Here is an 18,618-nt window from a genome sequence, read left to right as displayed (position 1 = left end):
AGTGGGGAATAATATGGTGCAGTGGAATCCTGAATAAAACCAACCTGATTTATTGAACGCCCATCGTAACCGCGTGAAATCAAGGATTGTCGAAAGAGAGCGGAGAAAATCGTGAAGAAGATTCTGGACTTGTCGGTGACTTGAACAGTGAACTACTGGTAAGAAAACACTACATAATGTTTTACAGTGATGTCAGAGACATGCTAGTAGACCACTACGTAATGGTGTACAACGACTTGATGTACAGCCGTGCTCAAAAGCAACCGAACGACCCGAATTGAATTTCCCCTAATCGCATGCAACCCGCATAACGCAGCTGTCTAGCAGCTCCTCTAATAGCTCCTCGGTACAGTCGTTTGACGGTTGAAAATGGTGCCAACAAGTCATCACTAGAAAACACTGCTCTGCATCGCAATAACTCAAGATGTAAAGTAATACCACGAGGCTACAAATATCGGGGAACACCTTATCACAGATAAGAGTGTCCTTAAGGGCTGGTAAGCTCACGTTTATTACAATAAATGACATACCTGAAATGTTACCACTCTCATTGTTACTCCAGATAGGTAAAGCAGCTAGTAAGTTCGTCGTATTCACGATTTCCTCTTCAAAGTAACATACAGTACTTATTATTTAACAAAAAATGACATTAAAATTTAAGTTATTCACGATCAGCTAGTTGAGAATATGTATGAACTTCAAATAACACGACGAACCGTCTCGTTTTGCCTATGGATTCAAACCCAGGTCATGCACACTAACCTAAGATTTCGTGACTGACGGAAACTAACAGTCATTCCTGAGTAGACATACAGAGAGTGATATACTTTGACTTTAGACAGTATCAGGTAGCAAATATCAACTTTAAATTACATAACATAAACATGTTTAACGGACGCGAATTCCTACCCAGCATCTATTGTCCCTGTTAACGTACTACCAGAGACGTTAAACATTGCTTCTTCACAAGTAATTTACTTGAACTGCCGTGACGTAAATCTTTCTGTTGGACAGGGATTTGAACCCAGAACCTAATCGGATTGTTATCGAAGCACAATCAGATGTGTTATATCGGATTTTCTTGACAGTAGCTAGATGCTTAAACTGAAATGACGAGAGGAAACATTAATTTTTTTTCCTAGGACACCAACCCGCCACCTATCCCTGTTACATTCTAGACAAAACGAACGTTAAATATGGGTTTGTTACACCAGTATCGACATGTGAGCATGTTTGAACTAGAAATAATATGACGAAGAGTTCAGTGCTGACTGGGAATCGAACACCACACATATCGTCGTTGACTACGGTGCACTGGATGCCGAGCGGTGACCTCTCCAGTTATCAGGATGCTAGGAAATGACTGTGGATGCGTCAGAAGAGCCAAATAAACATTATTAATTCATGACACCTCTATTCCTGCCGAGAACAACGTGGCCCGCGTAACACAGGCTGGCTGAGCTTGGTGATATCAACGACCTTCCCCGAGTCCTCGCTGACTCAGAGCGATGACACCAGCTCCGGGCCGCACCAGTCTTGGTAGCGCAGCGCCGCGTGCTGTGACGTAGTGGTGGGATGTCCTTACTTCGGCCGCGCGTGGCTGGCGGCGCCCGGCTGGCCAGCCGGCTCGGCGGCGGTCAGCAGGCCGCTGCGCGTAGGAGGTTCCGGGTTGGAGTCCCGGCGCTGACGGCACGAGAGGCGTTCTCGTAGTGCGGAATGTACTCTATCCCACCCCGTCTTCTTCTCTGCTCCTCCTGTCGGGCGGAACGGGCTGCAGTCCCCCAGCATCGTCGGCTCACCCGGTTGTGATGGTGGATGCACAGGGCCTAGGCTCCGCTCGATCTCGACGATGGCTCACTGATGTGGTCAGCATTAGTGGCGAGCGAGTCTGCCACGATGTCTGATAATCCTGGGTTGATGACTGACAGCGGCAGCAGAGGGGACGAGAGCTGGTACTGTCCCCTCACGTATGCTGCTGCTGGATGGGCCGCCCTTACTGCAACATCTCCTTAATGAAGATTAACATGTCGATCACCGAGCTGAGCGCTACGCAGTGTCCCAGTACACATCTAACTGCAAGTCTGACTGCGAGTCCCTTGTTGCTATCAAAGCTGGCATATTTAAAGGAAGCGCAAGCGACGTCCTGACGTCATGCTCGTTTGTAATGAACGCATTCGTTCCACTTATACTGCTGATTTATCAGTCGTACTCGCCCATTAGGTGTTCTTGTGACAGAGTTACGTCTTGTTACGGCAGACTTACACGAAGTTATGACATGCAGTACAGCTGACGCTATACCTCTGTCTTACACTCTACGAAAGTCTGTTGTGTGTAACCAGGCCCCTACGCCTGCGTGACGACACATTCCGATACATGTGCAGTCCTCTTACCTCTTGGCTAACCTACTGCCTCTGGCTCTCGGCATAGCCAACGTAACTTTGACAATATTCCATGTTTCCAACTCTGTACTATTCCGCGACACTACAGCTCGGAATAACATCCTTGAACTTACAGTGATCTTGCAAATAGTTCTGTGTCTCACTGGGATACAAAAACGTCAGATATCGTTAGTGTTGACAACGAATGAAAATACATCAAAAATCAAAATTATTATCCACCAGCAGAAAGGTGTTCTCATGCTAGGGCTTGATGGTTGAGTCACTAAAAATAAATAACTAGTATAAGAAAAGTTACTAGTGATAGAGTTTCTACATGTCGCCACTCCTGAATTTATTGTGATTCAACATAATGTCTACTTGGTAGAGAAGGAATATCATGTTTAATGTGAATTTCAGACCACAATGCCATTACACCTTATTCACTTAGCGAAGCCAGAAGAGAATAGAATCTGTCTCTCCCTATCAAAAATCATCAGCAGAAGTTGGAATAGAACCAAGACCATATGCATATCAGCATATCACCAAACCAACATACCACCAAATCCCCTTCTCTGTGACTCATTTATCTACCGTAACGCCGTTGCGCCACACTGGATGAGAATTCTGACACACAGGCCCCCTGTAGTGGTTTGCAACCTGTTCAGTACATTCATTTACTTGGTTGACCGAATCGCCATGAACTAGCTGCCTCGTCTACCAAGTGCATACATTCGACTCTATTTTGTAATTAGCGAAATAAAAACACGTAACTGCCACCTACACAGAACTGCCAACAGTGTAGGATGCAGAAATTTAAATAGGAAGTGATTCTTTCCACTTGAGCCACTTTATTGCACTATCTGTTTGTTGAAAACGTCGTGCAGTGCAAAAGAAAAGCTGTAAGTGTCTGTCTCTCAGAAGTCTAGATCCGGCCATATGTATTATCTCACAGCACTGTGGAATGCGGACGTTCTGGAGGAACTGTTGTTGACTTCTGGAGCTGTTGTAGTTACGTGTCAGGTAGTAGCGTAACGGTAAGCGTCGGGCACCGTAGATAAGACCTCGCGAGTTTGAGTACATTCACTGCTACATTTTCTATAACGCAGTTCTGCTGTCTGCTGAAGTTATCAATCTAATTGACCTTTGGACATAATTCCCTTCACTTCTCAACCCAAAATAGTCGCGTGTGGAGAAAGGGCTAACATCTGCGACATTTTGTTCTTTTCAGGTTTGATAGACGGCCAGGCAGCAGATGCATCTCGAAACTTTTGTATTATGTATGGGGAGAGAGCATCGTGCCAAAATAGGTCAGAAAAGTATTTTCTACATTAGCTGTCGTGTGGTAGTGGCATTTTATTCTTCTTCAAATCTTATTTGAGAGCTTTAATTCAGAACAAGTTTTCTACATGCATGTAATCAATAAACTGCATGTGCATTGTCAGACTGTTGTAGATAACACCAGAGAATTCGCATATATCGTTGATCATGTTTACTATTGTTTTAACAACACTAAAAGAAACCTTACGAAAATTGTGCACTCTATTATAATAAATGAAATAAAACTACCCACGATAACCTTACGACGAAACTCTGTTTTAATGAAACTGAGTATCTGTACACAAGTGTGCCTCTATCGGCACGAATTAATAAAATACTACTCACTTGGATTTCGATTGGGTCTGTGGTTAATTGGTATGCTGTTTCATACTCAAGAGGTATGCAAATGTGACGTTTCATAAATAAAATTATGTATTCCTAAATGGTTCAAATGGCTCTGAGCACTATGGGACTTAACTTCTGAGGTCGTCAGTCCCCTAAAACTTAGAACTACTTAAACGTAACTAACCTAAGGACATCACACATATCCATGCCCGAGGCAGGATTCGAACCTGCGACCGTAGCGGTCGTGCGGTTCCATACTGTAGCGCCTAGAACCGCTCGGCCACCCCGGCCAGCTATGTATTCCTAGAAACCCAAAATTGCTTGCCAGCAGCGGAAAGAGGCGTTACCTGTTGTGCAGCATTGTAAGTTCTTCACGATTGCACAGTGAGCCGAAAGTTTTTTCTTGCGATTTCCTTATCGATGCTTGGTATGACTGGTTATAGCTCCTTCACAAAAGGGATAAGAACGTTACACTCAGAGAGACTGAAACCGCGAGCTATAAAAGACACCTCTTTGCAAGTCGCACGTTACCACAGAGCTAGCGAAAAGCAATGTGTCTTGGCTTCCACTTACGAAGCCAGTAGTGGCTAGAGCTCGTAAACCGGTATTTACAGGACGATATTAGTTGCGATTTCTACCTGCAACGACTTTCCTAGGCTAAAAACTGTAAATTTACAATCTTTTGTTACACCTCATGCGATAATAACTCAGATTATTCAATGGAAATGACAGGAAAAATCAAGTGAACTTTGAGGCTTCATTACGCGCACACCAGGAAGTAACTCGTCGATCACAGAGTTTCCAAACATACGTTGCCTTGTTGCCGAACCTCAGTTACAGTATCAGCGGAAAGAAGACATACCGATGTGTTCCTACAGCGGGCGGGGATGTGACCATAGCTGGCGTCTCAAAGACGTGGCTGCCACGGCCTGGAATACGTAATGCGTCTGATTCGCATTTCTGTAACTAGGTTTATGGACTGGATCGTAGTTACTAATGATACTCAGAGCTGACTGCAAACTAAGCATCATAAATCAGTAACTCTCATAGTTGTTTTTACATTTCTTTCGTAAGTGTACTCAAAATTTAGAAACTCATTCACGGACGTTTTCGTGCCTGGCCGATAGTCGAGCACAACAAACAAATAAAAATAAAAAAATAATGCCTGTGTGTATGTGTGTGTGTGTGTGTGTGTGTGTGTGTGTGTGTGTGTGTGTGCGTGCGTGTGTGTGAGCGAGTGAGTGAGTGAGAGAGAGAGAGAGAAGAGAGAGAGAGAGAGAGAAATATAAAAAAAGAATCAGAGATAGAGTAAAAAATTGTTGTAAAGAAATTTAATAATGGTATGTAAAGAAATCTTTCATTAATATGACACGTTCCACATCATAACGAAATGTCGTATTCATGATCTATGGAACAAGTATTAATCTAATCAAATGTAATCTAATCTAATCATATTGCTGAATAGCCATGACGAGTCACGAACCACCGAAATTTTCGCCAATATCAGTAACCAGATTTAAACCTGAAAATAAAAGACGACAGTTTTTATAATATACCGGGACTCCTATCAAGACCCTTTCGTCCCTGTTAACTAACCACGAAAGATGTCTGATATACCTCCATTCAGAAGTAACAAAGTGTGCATGCATTTAAAGACTTGAACCAAGGATCGCTAGTTCTGCAGCTGCTCACGCTAACCACGGGACCACGGCGCTCCTTAGCTCACATTTTCCTTGATGTTGCCTATCTTACACATGGACTACTCAGTTTGTATATATTGATTATTTTTTTCATAGTTCCACACAATTTCTTCCTGTTTTCTCGATTTATCTGTGTTCAGTTTTTCAAGGCCTATCCACTGGGTGGGATAGTAATTGAGACGGAAATGCTGGCTAACAGACGCTCTGAAAGGACTAACTTGTGAGAGAAGATTGAGAGGAAGGAAGAGATACAAGATGATAGACAACATAAACGGAAGGGGGAATTAAGAGGACCTGAAGAGAATGACAGAAGACAGGAGACACGGGGAGCTACCATGTGAAAACCTGCCTTTGGGCAGAACAATAATAATATCAGAAGTAGACCTATCCACAATTTTCCTTGTTCTTGCTTTTAGCAATTTCTATCCCTTACCAGTCCTTGCTCTCATAGAATTAATTCTTGCTGCTTGGGATTCATTAGGTTCAAATAGCTCTTTTAGCCTTTGCTTTTCTGCACCTTCATTTCTTTAGAATGCGCTTCCAATTGCTGTTGTCTTAAAGTTTCCTTGACAGAAGTATCACCTAGTATGAGAACGCAAAATGGTGCGTAAAAGCGAGCAAACAAAACTGCGTAAATGAGCGATATCGCCAGGTTTGAATTACTTTCTAAGCTACAATAATAAGTTTCAGGTTTTCAAATTATACAAATGTCCTTTGTGAAGTGGAACAATCTCTGAAGACAAAACATATATTTACTTACTCTCATTTCTAAAAGGTATACTCCCTAAGAGTTTCTACACTCCTGGAAATGGAAAAAAGAACACATTGACACCGGTGTGTCAGACCCATCATACTTGCTCCGGACACTGCGAGAGGGCGGTACAAGCAATGATCACACGCACGGCACAGCAGACACACCAGGACCCGCGGTGTTGGCCGTCGAATGGCGCTAGCTGCGCAGCATTTGTGCACCGCCGCCGTCAGTGTCAGCCAGTTTGCCGTGGCATACGGAGCTCCATCGCAGTCTTTAACACTGGTAGCATGCCGCGACAGCGTGGACGTGAACCGTATGTGCAGTTGACGGACTTTGAGCGAGGGCGTATAGTGGGCATGCGGGAGGCCGGGTGGACGTACCGCCGAATTGCTCAACACGTGGGGCGTGAGGTCTCCACAGTACATCGATGTTGTCGCCAGTGGTCGGCGGAAGGTGCACGTGCCCGTCGACCTGGGACCGGACCGCAGCGACGCACGGATGCACGCCAAGACCGTAGGATCCTACGCAGTGCCGTAGGGTACCGCACCGCCACTTCCCAGCAAATTAGGGACACTGTTGCTCCTGGGGTATCGGCGAGGACCATTCGCAACCGTCTCCATGAAGCTGGGCTACGGTCCCGCACACCGTTAGGCCGTCTTCCGCTCACGCCCCAACATCGTGCAGCCCGCCTCCAGTGGTGTCGCGAAGGCGTGAATGGAGGGACGAATGGAGACGTGTCGTCTTCAGCGATGAGAGTCGCTTCTGCCTTGGTGCCAATGATGGTCGTATGCGTGTTTGGCGCCGTGCAGGTGAGCGCCACAATCAGGACTGCATACGACCGAGGCACACAGGGCCAACACCCGGCATCATGGTGTGGGGAGCGATCTCCTACACTGGCCGTACACCACTGGTGATCGTCGAGGGGACACTGAATAGTGCACGGTACATCCAAACCGTCATCGAACCCATCGTTCTACCATTCCTAGACCGACAAGGGAACTTGCTGTTTCAACAGGACAATGCACGTCCGCATGTATCCCGTGCCACCCAACGTGCTCTAGAAGGTGTAAGTCAACTACCCTGGCCAGCAAGATCTCCGGATCTGTCCCCCATTGAGCATGTTTGGGACTGGATGAAGCGTCGTCTCACGCGGTCTGCACGTCCAGCACGAACGCTGGTCCAACTGAGGCGCCAGGTGGAAATGGCATGGCAAGCCGTTCCACAGGACTACATCCAGCATCTCTACGATCGTCTCCATGGGAGAATAGCAGCCTGCATTGCTGCGAAAGGTGGATATACACTGTACTAGTGCCGACATTGTGCATGCTCTGTTGCCTGTGTCTATGTGCCTGTGGTTCTGTCAGTGTGATCATGTGATGTATCTGACCCCAGGAATGTGTCAATAAAGTTTCCCCTTCCTGGGACAATGAATTCACGGTGTTCTTATTTCAATTTCCAGGAGTGTATATTCGAGTCACTGTTTTATTCGCGACCATGTCGCAGCTTGTGAAACATCGATATTTGAGTAACAAACTTTACTATATGTTCTTCGCACTGACACGTTCACTCAACAAACTGATGCAGTGAAGTTTGTGAGAGCCCTCCATAGACGACAGTACTAATCTTGCGTAGTCGGTAGCGGTCTAGCAAGAACGGTTAGCGAGAAAAGTCCTCTGCATAAACGTGCCCTGTGCATAAACGTGGCCACGTCTAACAAGGGAACCTCCACATCGCACCCCCGTCAGATTTAGTTATAAGGTGGCACAGTGGATAGGCCTTGAGAAACTGAACACAGATCAGTCGAGAAAACAGGAAGAAGTTGTGTTGAACTATGAAAAAATAAGCAAAATATACAAACTAAGTAGTCTATGTCAAAGATAGGCAACATCACGGATAATAAGATCTCAGGAGCGCCGTAGTCCCGTGGTTAGCGTGAACAGCTGTGGATCGAGAGGTCCTTGGTTCAAGTCTTCCCTCTAGTGAAAAGTTCACTTCCTTTATTTTCGCAAATTTATGATCTGTCCGTTCGTTCATTGACGTCTCTGCTCACTGTAATAAGTTTAGTGTCTGTGTTTTGCGACCGGACCGCAAAACCGTGCGATTAGTAGACGAAAGGACGTGCCTCTCCAGTGGGAACCGAAAACATTTGATCGCAAGGTCATAGGTCAACCGATTCCTCCACAGGAAAACACGTCTGATACATTCTATACGACAATGGTGACGGCATGTGCGTCACATGACAGGAATATGTTGTCGACCCACCTAACTTGTACACTTGGCGAATGGGTAAAATTGTTATTCTTCCTTACCCGATTTAGGTTTTCTTGTGGATGTGATAATCACTCCCAATAGACGGACAGATAATAATTGTCTGAAAATAAAAAATTAAACTATTCACTCGAGGGAAGACTTGAACCAAGACCAAGGACCTCTCGTTCTGCAGCTGCTCACGCGAACCACGGGACCACGGCGCTACTGACGTCACACTCTACTTGATGTTGCGTATCTTGCGCATGGACTACTCAGTTTTTATATTTTGCTTATTTTTTTCATAGTTCCACACAACGTCTTCCTGTTTTCTCGATCGATCTGTGTTCAGTTTTTCAAGGCCTATCCACTGTGCCAACTTATAACTAAATCTGAGGGGGGTGCGATGGGGAGGTTTCTCTTGTCAGATGCATCGAAGATGGCAATTTATAGCTGAAATCTGGCTATGCAAGTGTTATGAAAAATCAGTGGGATTGCAACTGATTGCTGTATTCCTGTTCTTCCTCGTAATAATATACAGCCACCGTGCACAACGATTCCGTATGAAATCAAAGTTGGTAAAATACACTCCTGGAAATTGAAATAAGAACACCGTGAATTCATTGTCCCAGGAAGGGGAAACTTTATTGACACATTCCTGGGGTCAGATACATCACATGATCACAATGACAGAACCACAGGCACATAGACACAGGCAACAGAGCATGCACAATGTCGGCACTAGTACAGTGTATATCCACCTTTCGCAGCAATGCAGGCTGCTATTCTCCCATGGAGACGATCGTAGAGATGCTGGATGTAGTCCTGTGGAACGGCTTGCCATGCCATTTCCACCTGGCGCCTCAGTTGCACCAGCGTTCGTGCTGGACGTGCAGACCGCGTGAGACGACGCTTCATCCAGTCCCAAACATGCTCAATGGGGGACAGATCCGGAGATCTTGCTGGCCAGGGTAGTTGACTTACACCTTCTAGAGCACGTTGGGTGGCACGGGATACATGCGGGCGTGCATTGTCCTGTTGGAACAGCAATTTCCCTTGCCGGTCTAGGAATGGTAGAACGATGGGTTCAATGACGGTTTGGATGTACCGTGCACTATTCAGTGTCCCCTCGACGATCACCAGTGGTGTACGGTCAGTGTAGGAGATCGCTCCCCACACCATGATGCCGGGTGTTGGCCCTGTGTGCCTCGGTCGTATGCAGTCCTGATTGTGGCGCTCACCTGCACGGCGCCAAACACGCATACGACCATCATTGGCACCAAGGCAGAAGCGACTCTCATCGCTGAAGACGACACGTCTCCATTCGTCCCTCCATTCACGCCTGTCGCGACACCACTGGAGGCGGGCTGCACGATGTTGGGGCGTGAGTGGAAGACGGCCTAACGGTGTGCGGGACCGTAGCCCAGCTTCATGGAGACGGTTGCGAATGGTCCTCGCCGATACCCCAGGAGCAACAGTGTCCCTAATTTGCTGGGAAGTGGCGGTGCGGTCCCCTACGGCACTGCGTAGGATCCTACGGTCTTGGCGTGCATCCGTGCGTCGCTGCGGTCCGGTCCCAGGTCGATGGGCACGTGCACCTTCCGCCGACCACTGGCGACAACATCGATGTACTGTGGAGACTTCACGCCCCACGTGTTGAGCAATTCGGCGGTACGTCCACCCGGCCTCCCGCATGCCCACTATACGCCCTCGCTCAAAGTCCGTCAACTGCACATACGGTTCACGTCCACGCTGTCGCGGCATGCTACCAGTGTTAAAGACTGCGATGGAGCTCTGTATGCCACGGCAAACTGGCTGACACTGACGGCGGCGGTGCACAAATGCTGCGCAGCTAGCGCCATTCGACGGCCAACACCGCGGTTCCTGGTGTGTCCGCTGTGCCGTGCGTGTGATCATTGCTTGTACAGCCCTCTCGCAGTGTCCGGAGCAAGTATGGTGGGTCTGACACACCGGTGTCAATGTGTTCTTTTTTCCATTTCCAGGAGTGTAGAAACGCGGCACTTTTCGACCTTTGTCCGAATTACGTAACTTTTACGTCGCCGCGTGACAGCAGGTAAGTTACGTTTACGACGCGTAACAAGACTTGGACCGAGCGAGGTGGCGCAGTGGTTAGCACACTGGACTCGCATTCGGGAGGACGACGGTTCAATCCCGTCTCCGGCCATCCTGATTTAGGTTTTCCGTGATTTCCCTAAATCGCTTCAGGCAAATGCCGGGATGGTTCCTTTGAAAGGGCACGGCCGATTTCCTTCCCCATCCTTCCCTCACCCGAGCTTGCGCTCCGTCTCTAATGACCTCGTTGTCGACGGGACGTTAAACACTAATCTCCTCCAACAAGACTTGGTTAATGCGTATCCAAAGAAGGTGTGGACGTAGCAAAGTACTCATCGTACGTTTGTTCGTATAGGCTTTTGGTGATAATGACGCTTTATTATACGTGAAGTAAATGCTTCGACCCACATTTGTTCGCCTTCCGTGCTTAATCTGCAGAGAAGCAACTGAAAAGGTGCGCGCAGTGATCGCAGAAGATGCATCTGATCCTGCATGGGTATGCGTCCTGGTTCCTACGACCGGTATGTGTAACCGTAATGTAATGGCGCTCTTTTCCCATCCGGCATAATGAAACAAACGTGCCGAATCCGCTACGAACGTGCGTTTGGTAAATTGCTCTTAAGCCACCTTTACGTCGGCACGAATGGAGGCGAACACAAGTGAATATCAATTTTTAAAACAATGCGCCAGTGTTCACCTCTATTCTCTTGTACCTTTGAAGATGAGTATACTCTAGGAAGAACGGAAAGGAACACAAAATCACGAACTTAGCCTATAACCACTGCTTTATTGTTTTCTGGCCTCACTAATCAGGACAGAAGATACACCACCGTATGGTTAGACGATGTAAAATCGCGATATTCAGAGAGGATTATTTTTCATAGCGAGCGCACTATTTTCACGACGAAGCAAACCATATGGCGCAGAAAAGGAAGAATATAAGTGTCTCAGTTTCCACGTAAAGTGAAATATGTGGAGGTAGTATACTTAACACTGAATTGTATATCCATCTCGGCGGCCGAAGTGGCCGAGCGGTTCTAGGCGCTTCAGTCTGGAACCGTACGACCGCTACGGTCACAGGTTCTAATACTGCCTCGGGCATGGATGTGTGTGTGTCGTCCTTAGGTTAGTTAGGTTTAAGTACTTCTAAGTTCTAGGGGACTGATGACCTCAGATGTTGAGTCCCATAGTGCTCAGAGCCATCTGAACTTGGAAGTACTCCTTGCGCATAGGTCGACAATTTTCACTGGCTTCTCACTACAGCTGAGTAGGAAATTTAAAGCAGAACACTATTTACCGACGACCCACATAAGTTTAAAAAAGCCTAGCCTTTGCACACGTGTTACAGTACTAGCAACCGAAGACATTTTCGTTCGCGATTTTCTTGCACTTCAGTAGCTCGGAGTGATTTTTTGTGTATATATGGGTGTGTAGGTCCGTTGAAACGTCAGTGTGGTGTCTTGTATATGAGTGTGAACGAGTCACTCAACAGTCAGTACACTTGTACTGTTAATAACACGTTGTAAGGTCACATGGAGGTACACACAACATACTCACAACAACTATATTCCAGGGGAAGTAATTTTATTTTTGACATCGTTAAGGCCTTCTGTATTCAAGTGCCCAATAAATAAACCGCTCTGGGGTGTCTGTATAGACGTAAAATAAATCACGAACAGATCAGTGTGAAGAACATTAAACGTTTACCTTTAGAAATATCTCAGGGTTGTAATTAAATGTCTTTTGGCATGAATACTAATTTATAGTTTCGTAGGTTCGGGTGGAGAAACGCCTTCTGCGTGGTAGACTTATTATTAATTCAAAGCTGAGCACTTTCTTAACTGTGGAAAATCTCGTCACTTGAACAAAAGATAGTCGTGAAGCGGCAAGCACAATAATATGTTTTGATGTCGATACTACTCTTTGCAAACTGAATGAAATTAACTTGACCTTTTAGTCTGTTTATTCAGGAAATTAATTGTAAATCGTCTCCTTTTTGCTTTACGCTACATAATATAGGAGTAATTTAAAAAAGTCTTACATATGGCAGCCAACAATACTAATTACAACTCGCGCTGTACCGCAAGTTATTAATTTGTGAAAAAGGTACAGTAAATTTTTCATGCATGTAGGGACGCTAACGCTGCTGAAATAAATGGTTTTGTTATCAATAATAGCATATATTTGACGCAAATACGGTACAATATACATACATCCTCATCCACGTCTTTCTCGTAGGAAGATTCAATCGGAATACAAAGCTTATGAAAATCTATTTCTATTGTTTTTGTTGTTCTCAGTATGTTTGTTATAAAACAGACTTGTAACACAAAAAATGCAGATAAAATATTTTCTGCGCCATTCAAAATTTTTCATTGTTTAATATCCGTTGATAACTTGTACTTCTTATTCTGAAGCCATAAGCTTTATTACAGAAATTATATTTAGTACGTAATGGATGTAATGGTGTATTTATTTCCGACTGTATATAACTGGTAATAACTACAATGAAAATATTGTAAATTGCTGGGTAATAACCAAGGGAACTTTATTTAAACGCATCGATAGCAACGACGAAATTGCAGTAGCTGTGCCGTTGTTTACCTTTGCGTATGGAGAGTCTGTCGCGTTGCGAGCAGAGAGGAGGGAGAGCAGACAGACTCATAAAAGAGTGTGGAAGTGTTTAGTGGCCGCTCCCGCAGACGCGGGATGCAGCTATGCTCGCACCCGTGTAGACGCGGATGATTCGTTGACCCGCGTGTATTGAGCTCGCGGTAGGAGTGGACACGCGGAGGAAGCTGCAGTTCCAACTGCCGCCTGTCCCGTAATTACCCGTGGCTCTGGAGGCGACTCGAGGTTCTTCTCATCGAACAGCAGCAGCAGCAGCTCGGCGTTGTCGTCGGCTACATTCTTCAGCGTCCGCACAGTTACATCGTAAGACTATTAAGATAAAAGTTACAAAACTACGTAGCCATTACCCAGCAATATTTCTTTCACAAAGTATGGCTAACCTGAATAGCACCCTGCTATAGTTAAAACTTGTAGGGAACGTGTGTTGTCATTGACTTCAGACATTATTACCAAGCAGGGACTTATAGTACAGCAAATTTTCACTGGAAATACTAATAACTAAAGTTACAGCACAAATTAAGAGTGTCCAATTTCATTTTTTCTGTATTTAGCTTAGCGAAAGACTCCTGCTGGCTTGGTGTGTATTTTATTGTTGTTATTTTAAAAGTAAAATCAGTTGCTCATTTGCTTCAGGTAAATTTAATTCAGTCTTTCAATAAATAAATTGCTTGCCTTTTCTAAATTTTCCATTACGTTACACTGAGATTAATGAAAGTTATTTTTTCCATAACAAAGTTTAAGTTAAGCCAGTCATTTATTTAACCAGTAATTTCATTTATCGTTACTTTCAAAATTTAGTGTTTCAGAATAAGTAAGGGTAACTGCAAACTCAGTGCTTTCTGATTCATTTATTTTCTCATGAAGTGTAGTGCTGCGGAAAAGCGTGACAACCTTCTGTTACGGCGCCAGTGATTATTTGTTAAAATTCTTTGCCATTACCTTTCTCAAGATTCTGGAGGTTCGTTGCCCTAGTGGGCTGGCGACCGTTTAATTATCTCCTTTTTAGCTAATCGGTAATTTTTTTGTATTATCAATGATTTTTGTAGTAAATATTACGTGGTACCCTTTTTTCGCCTGTGCGGTGCGTGAGCGATTGCACTGTATTCCACCCATTTCAAAATTATCATCACTATTCAACTTAAATTTACAATAGATTCTTCGTTCAGAAGAGTCTGTTGTACACTTTCCTCCAACTAACCGGTGTCATTTTCTTTATGTAACGATAGCCTTACTCACTCTAACATTTCATTAGGCAAATGCTATCACGGTCAGTTATGCCGCAATCCAGTAAGCCAATTAGTTACGTGGAGGTTAGAGATTCATTATCATGAAACATCGATATTGCTGTCAAATACTCCACGGTGATATAATTACTATTTTTACGTACTCGTTTGGACACAGAATAACAGCTCGTTTTGTTACGTAAACATTTCATGTCAACCATAAATAACTGAGGACCAGTACAAGCTGCTATGTACATGATTGTTTCTGATGTCTGCGGCGACATAGGCGAAGCACTTAAGGATTTTGTGAAAGTACGTGTAAGGAAGATAACGGTAATACAATAACAATAATGAAATACAAAATACACATACGACCTGTCACACATGGGTAGGCTACTTGATGAAATCTGTTATACAGTTTGTTAGAGGGCATATGGTGGGATATTGGGTAAACCGTTATCAGCACTCCGTACCTTAGTCCGTAAAAACGTAACCCTTACAGGATCACTTTTTTGTCCGTCTGTTTTATTGGCTGTTATGACTCCTTTCTCTCAGGAATGAGTAGAGCTCTCAATTTGAAATTTGTGTCAAATACTAAGGTCTGCGGCCCGTTGGTGGTGTAAAAAATTTGAGCTGCTAAGTCAGTATAGTCAAAAGATACGGTCATCTGTTAAGACCCTTTTCCACAGGAGCAAACAGAAGTATCAAGTTGAAATTTATGTTAAATACTGTCTATAGTCCCTTGGCAGTGAAAAACATTTAAGCTTCTGAGTCAATGCAGTCAAAAGATACGGCCATTTTTGGTACTTGCAAACTCACTCATCAAAATCTGTAGATTAGTTATCTACGCACAGGTTTAAGTTTTTACTGAATCCTCGGAGCACGAATCCTGCTCACACTAGTCCGGTCTTTTTTCCCAAACTCTCCAACATAACAGCGTCACATCAGTCATATAAAGACGACCACCATAAACATGAGTAACGAGGATGATAGGGTCTCTCATACTTTTTAATTTTAATCTGCACAGTCTGTACATAATTGCACTTGTTTAGTTTCAAGGAAATTTATAGTGCTTTTACTTTTTAATAAAAATAATTACAATGTTTGTGCTTCTTCACTCCGTTCCCGCCTGATTCAAGCTTCTAATGAATTTATCAACTTTCATGCGTCGCCAGTACTTCGGCAATTTCCTAGCAAACTTGTGTCTTTTCCTTCGGCATTTTTGCTGTGGAGTTCTTCTATCCCACAAGCACATGTGATATCTATATTCTTTTATCAGAAATATTACATATTTCGTTGTATGCCTCTGCAGTCCACTTCTGTTCAGTGAAATAGTGTTCTGATAGCAACTTATGATTTTCATTTTGTGACATTGATTGTTAGTATCGCCTTCAGCGCCGTCTAAAAGACACCAGAGCCACTTTTTTTTTGTTATTGAGTAAGGATGGACAGGGACTGTGCTTGTTGTATACGGCTGCGGGAGGAATTGACCACTGTCTGTAAATAGCTGGAAGCTATGTTAAGCCACCATCGACAGGATTCAGGGTGCTGCCCTGAGCGGTGGCACTGGGGAATGCTTTGGCACCTCTGGAGCCTACAGTGTCGTCTGGGCCACACGATTCGCAAGTGCTGGCAGTTCAACAGTTACCTAGATGATTGGCGAACAGTGGCGGCGTCACGACTCTCTGGGCGGAAGGCGAGTGTGGGTACCTGCCGCACAGCAGTCCCCTTACGTCATGAAAAGAGGTTTGTGGTAATGCCTGCTGCTGGAAGTTCGGATGAGCCAGTAATGGTCAACTTGTCTGTGCTCAATCTTCCTGAGAGCTACGGACGTGTGCAGAGAGTGGGACTGCTTGTCACGGGGAGCTCCAACTGAGCCCCACAGGAAAACAGCGGGCGGCTCGCGAAAGAAGCCCGGTGCCCATTCTGCTTGCCTGCTGGGGGATCTCGTCCGTGATTTGGAAGACGCTCTGCAGGCAGGTGATGAGTACACTGGGTGCACCCGGCTGCAATCGTGGCTCGTGTAGGCACGAATGACGCCTGCTGGCTTGGTCCGGAGGCAGCTGGATGAACTGGTGAAGACAGCTAGCGTCGCCCGTGGGGTGGAAGCAGAGCGATTGTTCTGCAGCATCGTTCCCAGAACGGATCGTGACCCTCTGGTATGGAACAGAGTGGGAGGTCTAAACCAGAGCCCCGGGCGATTCTGCGATGGTCGGAAATTTCTCGACCTCCGCTACCGGTTGGAGAATTGTAGGTTTCCCCTTAATAGGACAGGCGTGCACCACAAGCAGGAAGCGACTGCTAGAGTAGCGGAGTACGTGTGGCGTGCACTTGTGGATTTTTCAGGATACAGTAATCCCTTCACAGGCCCGACAAGATGCCTTCTGATTCCAGACAGAGTAGCATTCATCATAGCAGACCAGAGAAGGAAAATGTTACCGTAGTATTAGTTAATCGCAGGAGCGTCTATGGAAAGTTCGTGTAACTAATCCCATTTATAAACGGTAACAGTGTCCACATAGCACAAGGGACAGAAATCTTAATGAAACCAGAGGTTTATTAATAGCAATGAAATTCTGAACTCCGACTAGGATGTTTATCGCAAAAAATAGGTTGAAAGCTGGTGGTGGAGGCGTGGTTATAGCAATAAAAAATTATGATATTTTATAATGACATTAGTACAGGCTCAGAATGCGAAATAATTTGGTTGAAGATAAGTGTTAAAAAGTGGAAAAAAACATTGCCATTGGATGTTTAGATAGACCACCTGCCTAAAAAACTGTAGTGACGCAGCAGTTGAGGGGAAACTTGGAGAATATTTCGCGTAAATTTTCTGGTCATGTTAGGTGGAGATTTTAGCTTACCAGCTACAGAGTGGGGGACTCAAGTGATTAGGACGGGTAGCAGGGACATAGAACCGTATGTAATGGTTCTAAGTGCCTTATCCGAAAATTGAGCAATTAATCAGAGAACTGACTCGTGAAGATAACATAAGATATGCTGATGACAGACCTGAAATTTCCGGCGTAGGACAGGGAATCAGTGATCATAAGGCCATTCCAACATCACTGAATACGGCTGTAAATAGAAATACAAAAAAAGGCAGGAAGATCGCTCTGTTCAGCAACAGCGACAACAGACGGATTTCAGAATACCTGACAGGTCATCACAAAAATTTAATCTCCAGCACTGACAAGGATGATCATGCTTGGACAAAGTTCAAGAGCATCGAACAACACACTTTAGACAAGTGTGTACCGAGCAGAATTGTGCGGGATGGAAAAGACCCACCATGGTTTGACATCCGAGTTTGGAAGCTGCTACGAAATCAAAGAGAGTATCACTGCAAATTTCAACGTGGCCAAAGCCTAAAAAAACGAAAACTTCACGAAGCCAAAATTAGTGTAACGAGGGCTATGACTGAACCGTTCCACGAATAAGAAAGTAAAACTCTTTCTACCTACTTGACAAAAAGCCGTGAGAAGTTCTGGTATCATGTTAAATCAGTAAACGGGTCGAAGCTATCTGTCCAGACACTGTGTGACCATAATGGCATTGAAGTAGAGAATGATACAGAAAAGGCCGAAATACTAACCGTCTTCTATATGAACGGCCAGCATGATGTAGGAAAAGTTTATCAGCGGAAGCGATGGCTTGCGATGACTGTTGACTTCATGATTTGGTGGTCGAAGTTTTCATAAATGACCTGTAAACAGAGGTCTTCATGAATAACCCCTGGTTAGTACGAATGATAGTCTTTTGTAAGCTATATGTGGTCGACACTTCTCTTATAGTCAAGGGAGGTAAAGAGGAATTATCCGCCTTAGATTCTACACTGACGGAAAAAATCTCAACACCCAAAAATACTTAGTGAAGAGTGCTGAAATTTTGGGAATACATTTCTATAGGTAACATTGCAAAATTACAGGTTAATGTAAGTGTGAGAGATG

This window comes from Schistocerca cancellata, chromosome 6 (assembly GCF_023864275.1).
Source record: "Schistocerca cancellata isolate TAMUIC-IGC-003103 chromosome 6, iqSchCanc2.1, whole genome shotgun sequence".
Classification (NCBI taxonomy): Eukaryota; Metazoa; Arthropoda; class Insecta; order Orthoptera; family Acrididae; genus Schistocerca; species Schistocerca cancellata.
Note: the sequence above shows the minus strand (reverse complement) of the source record.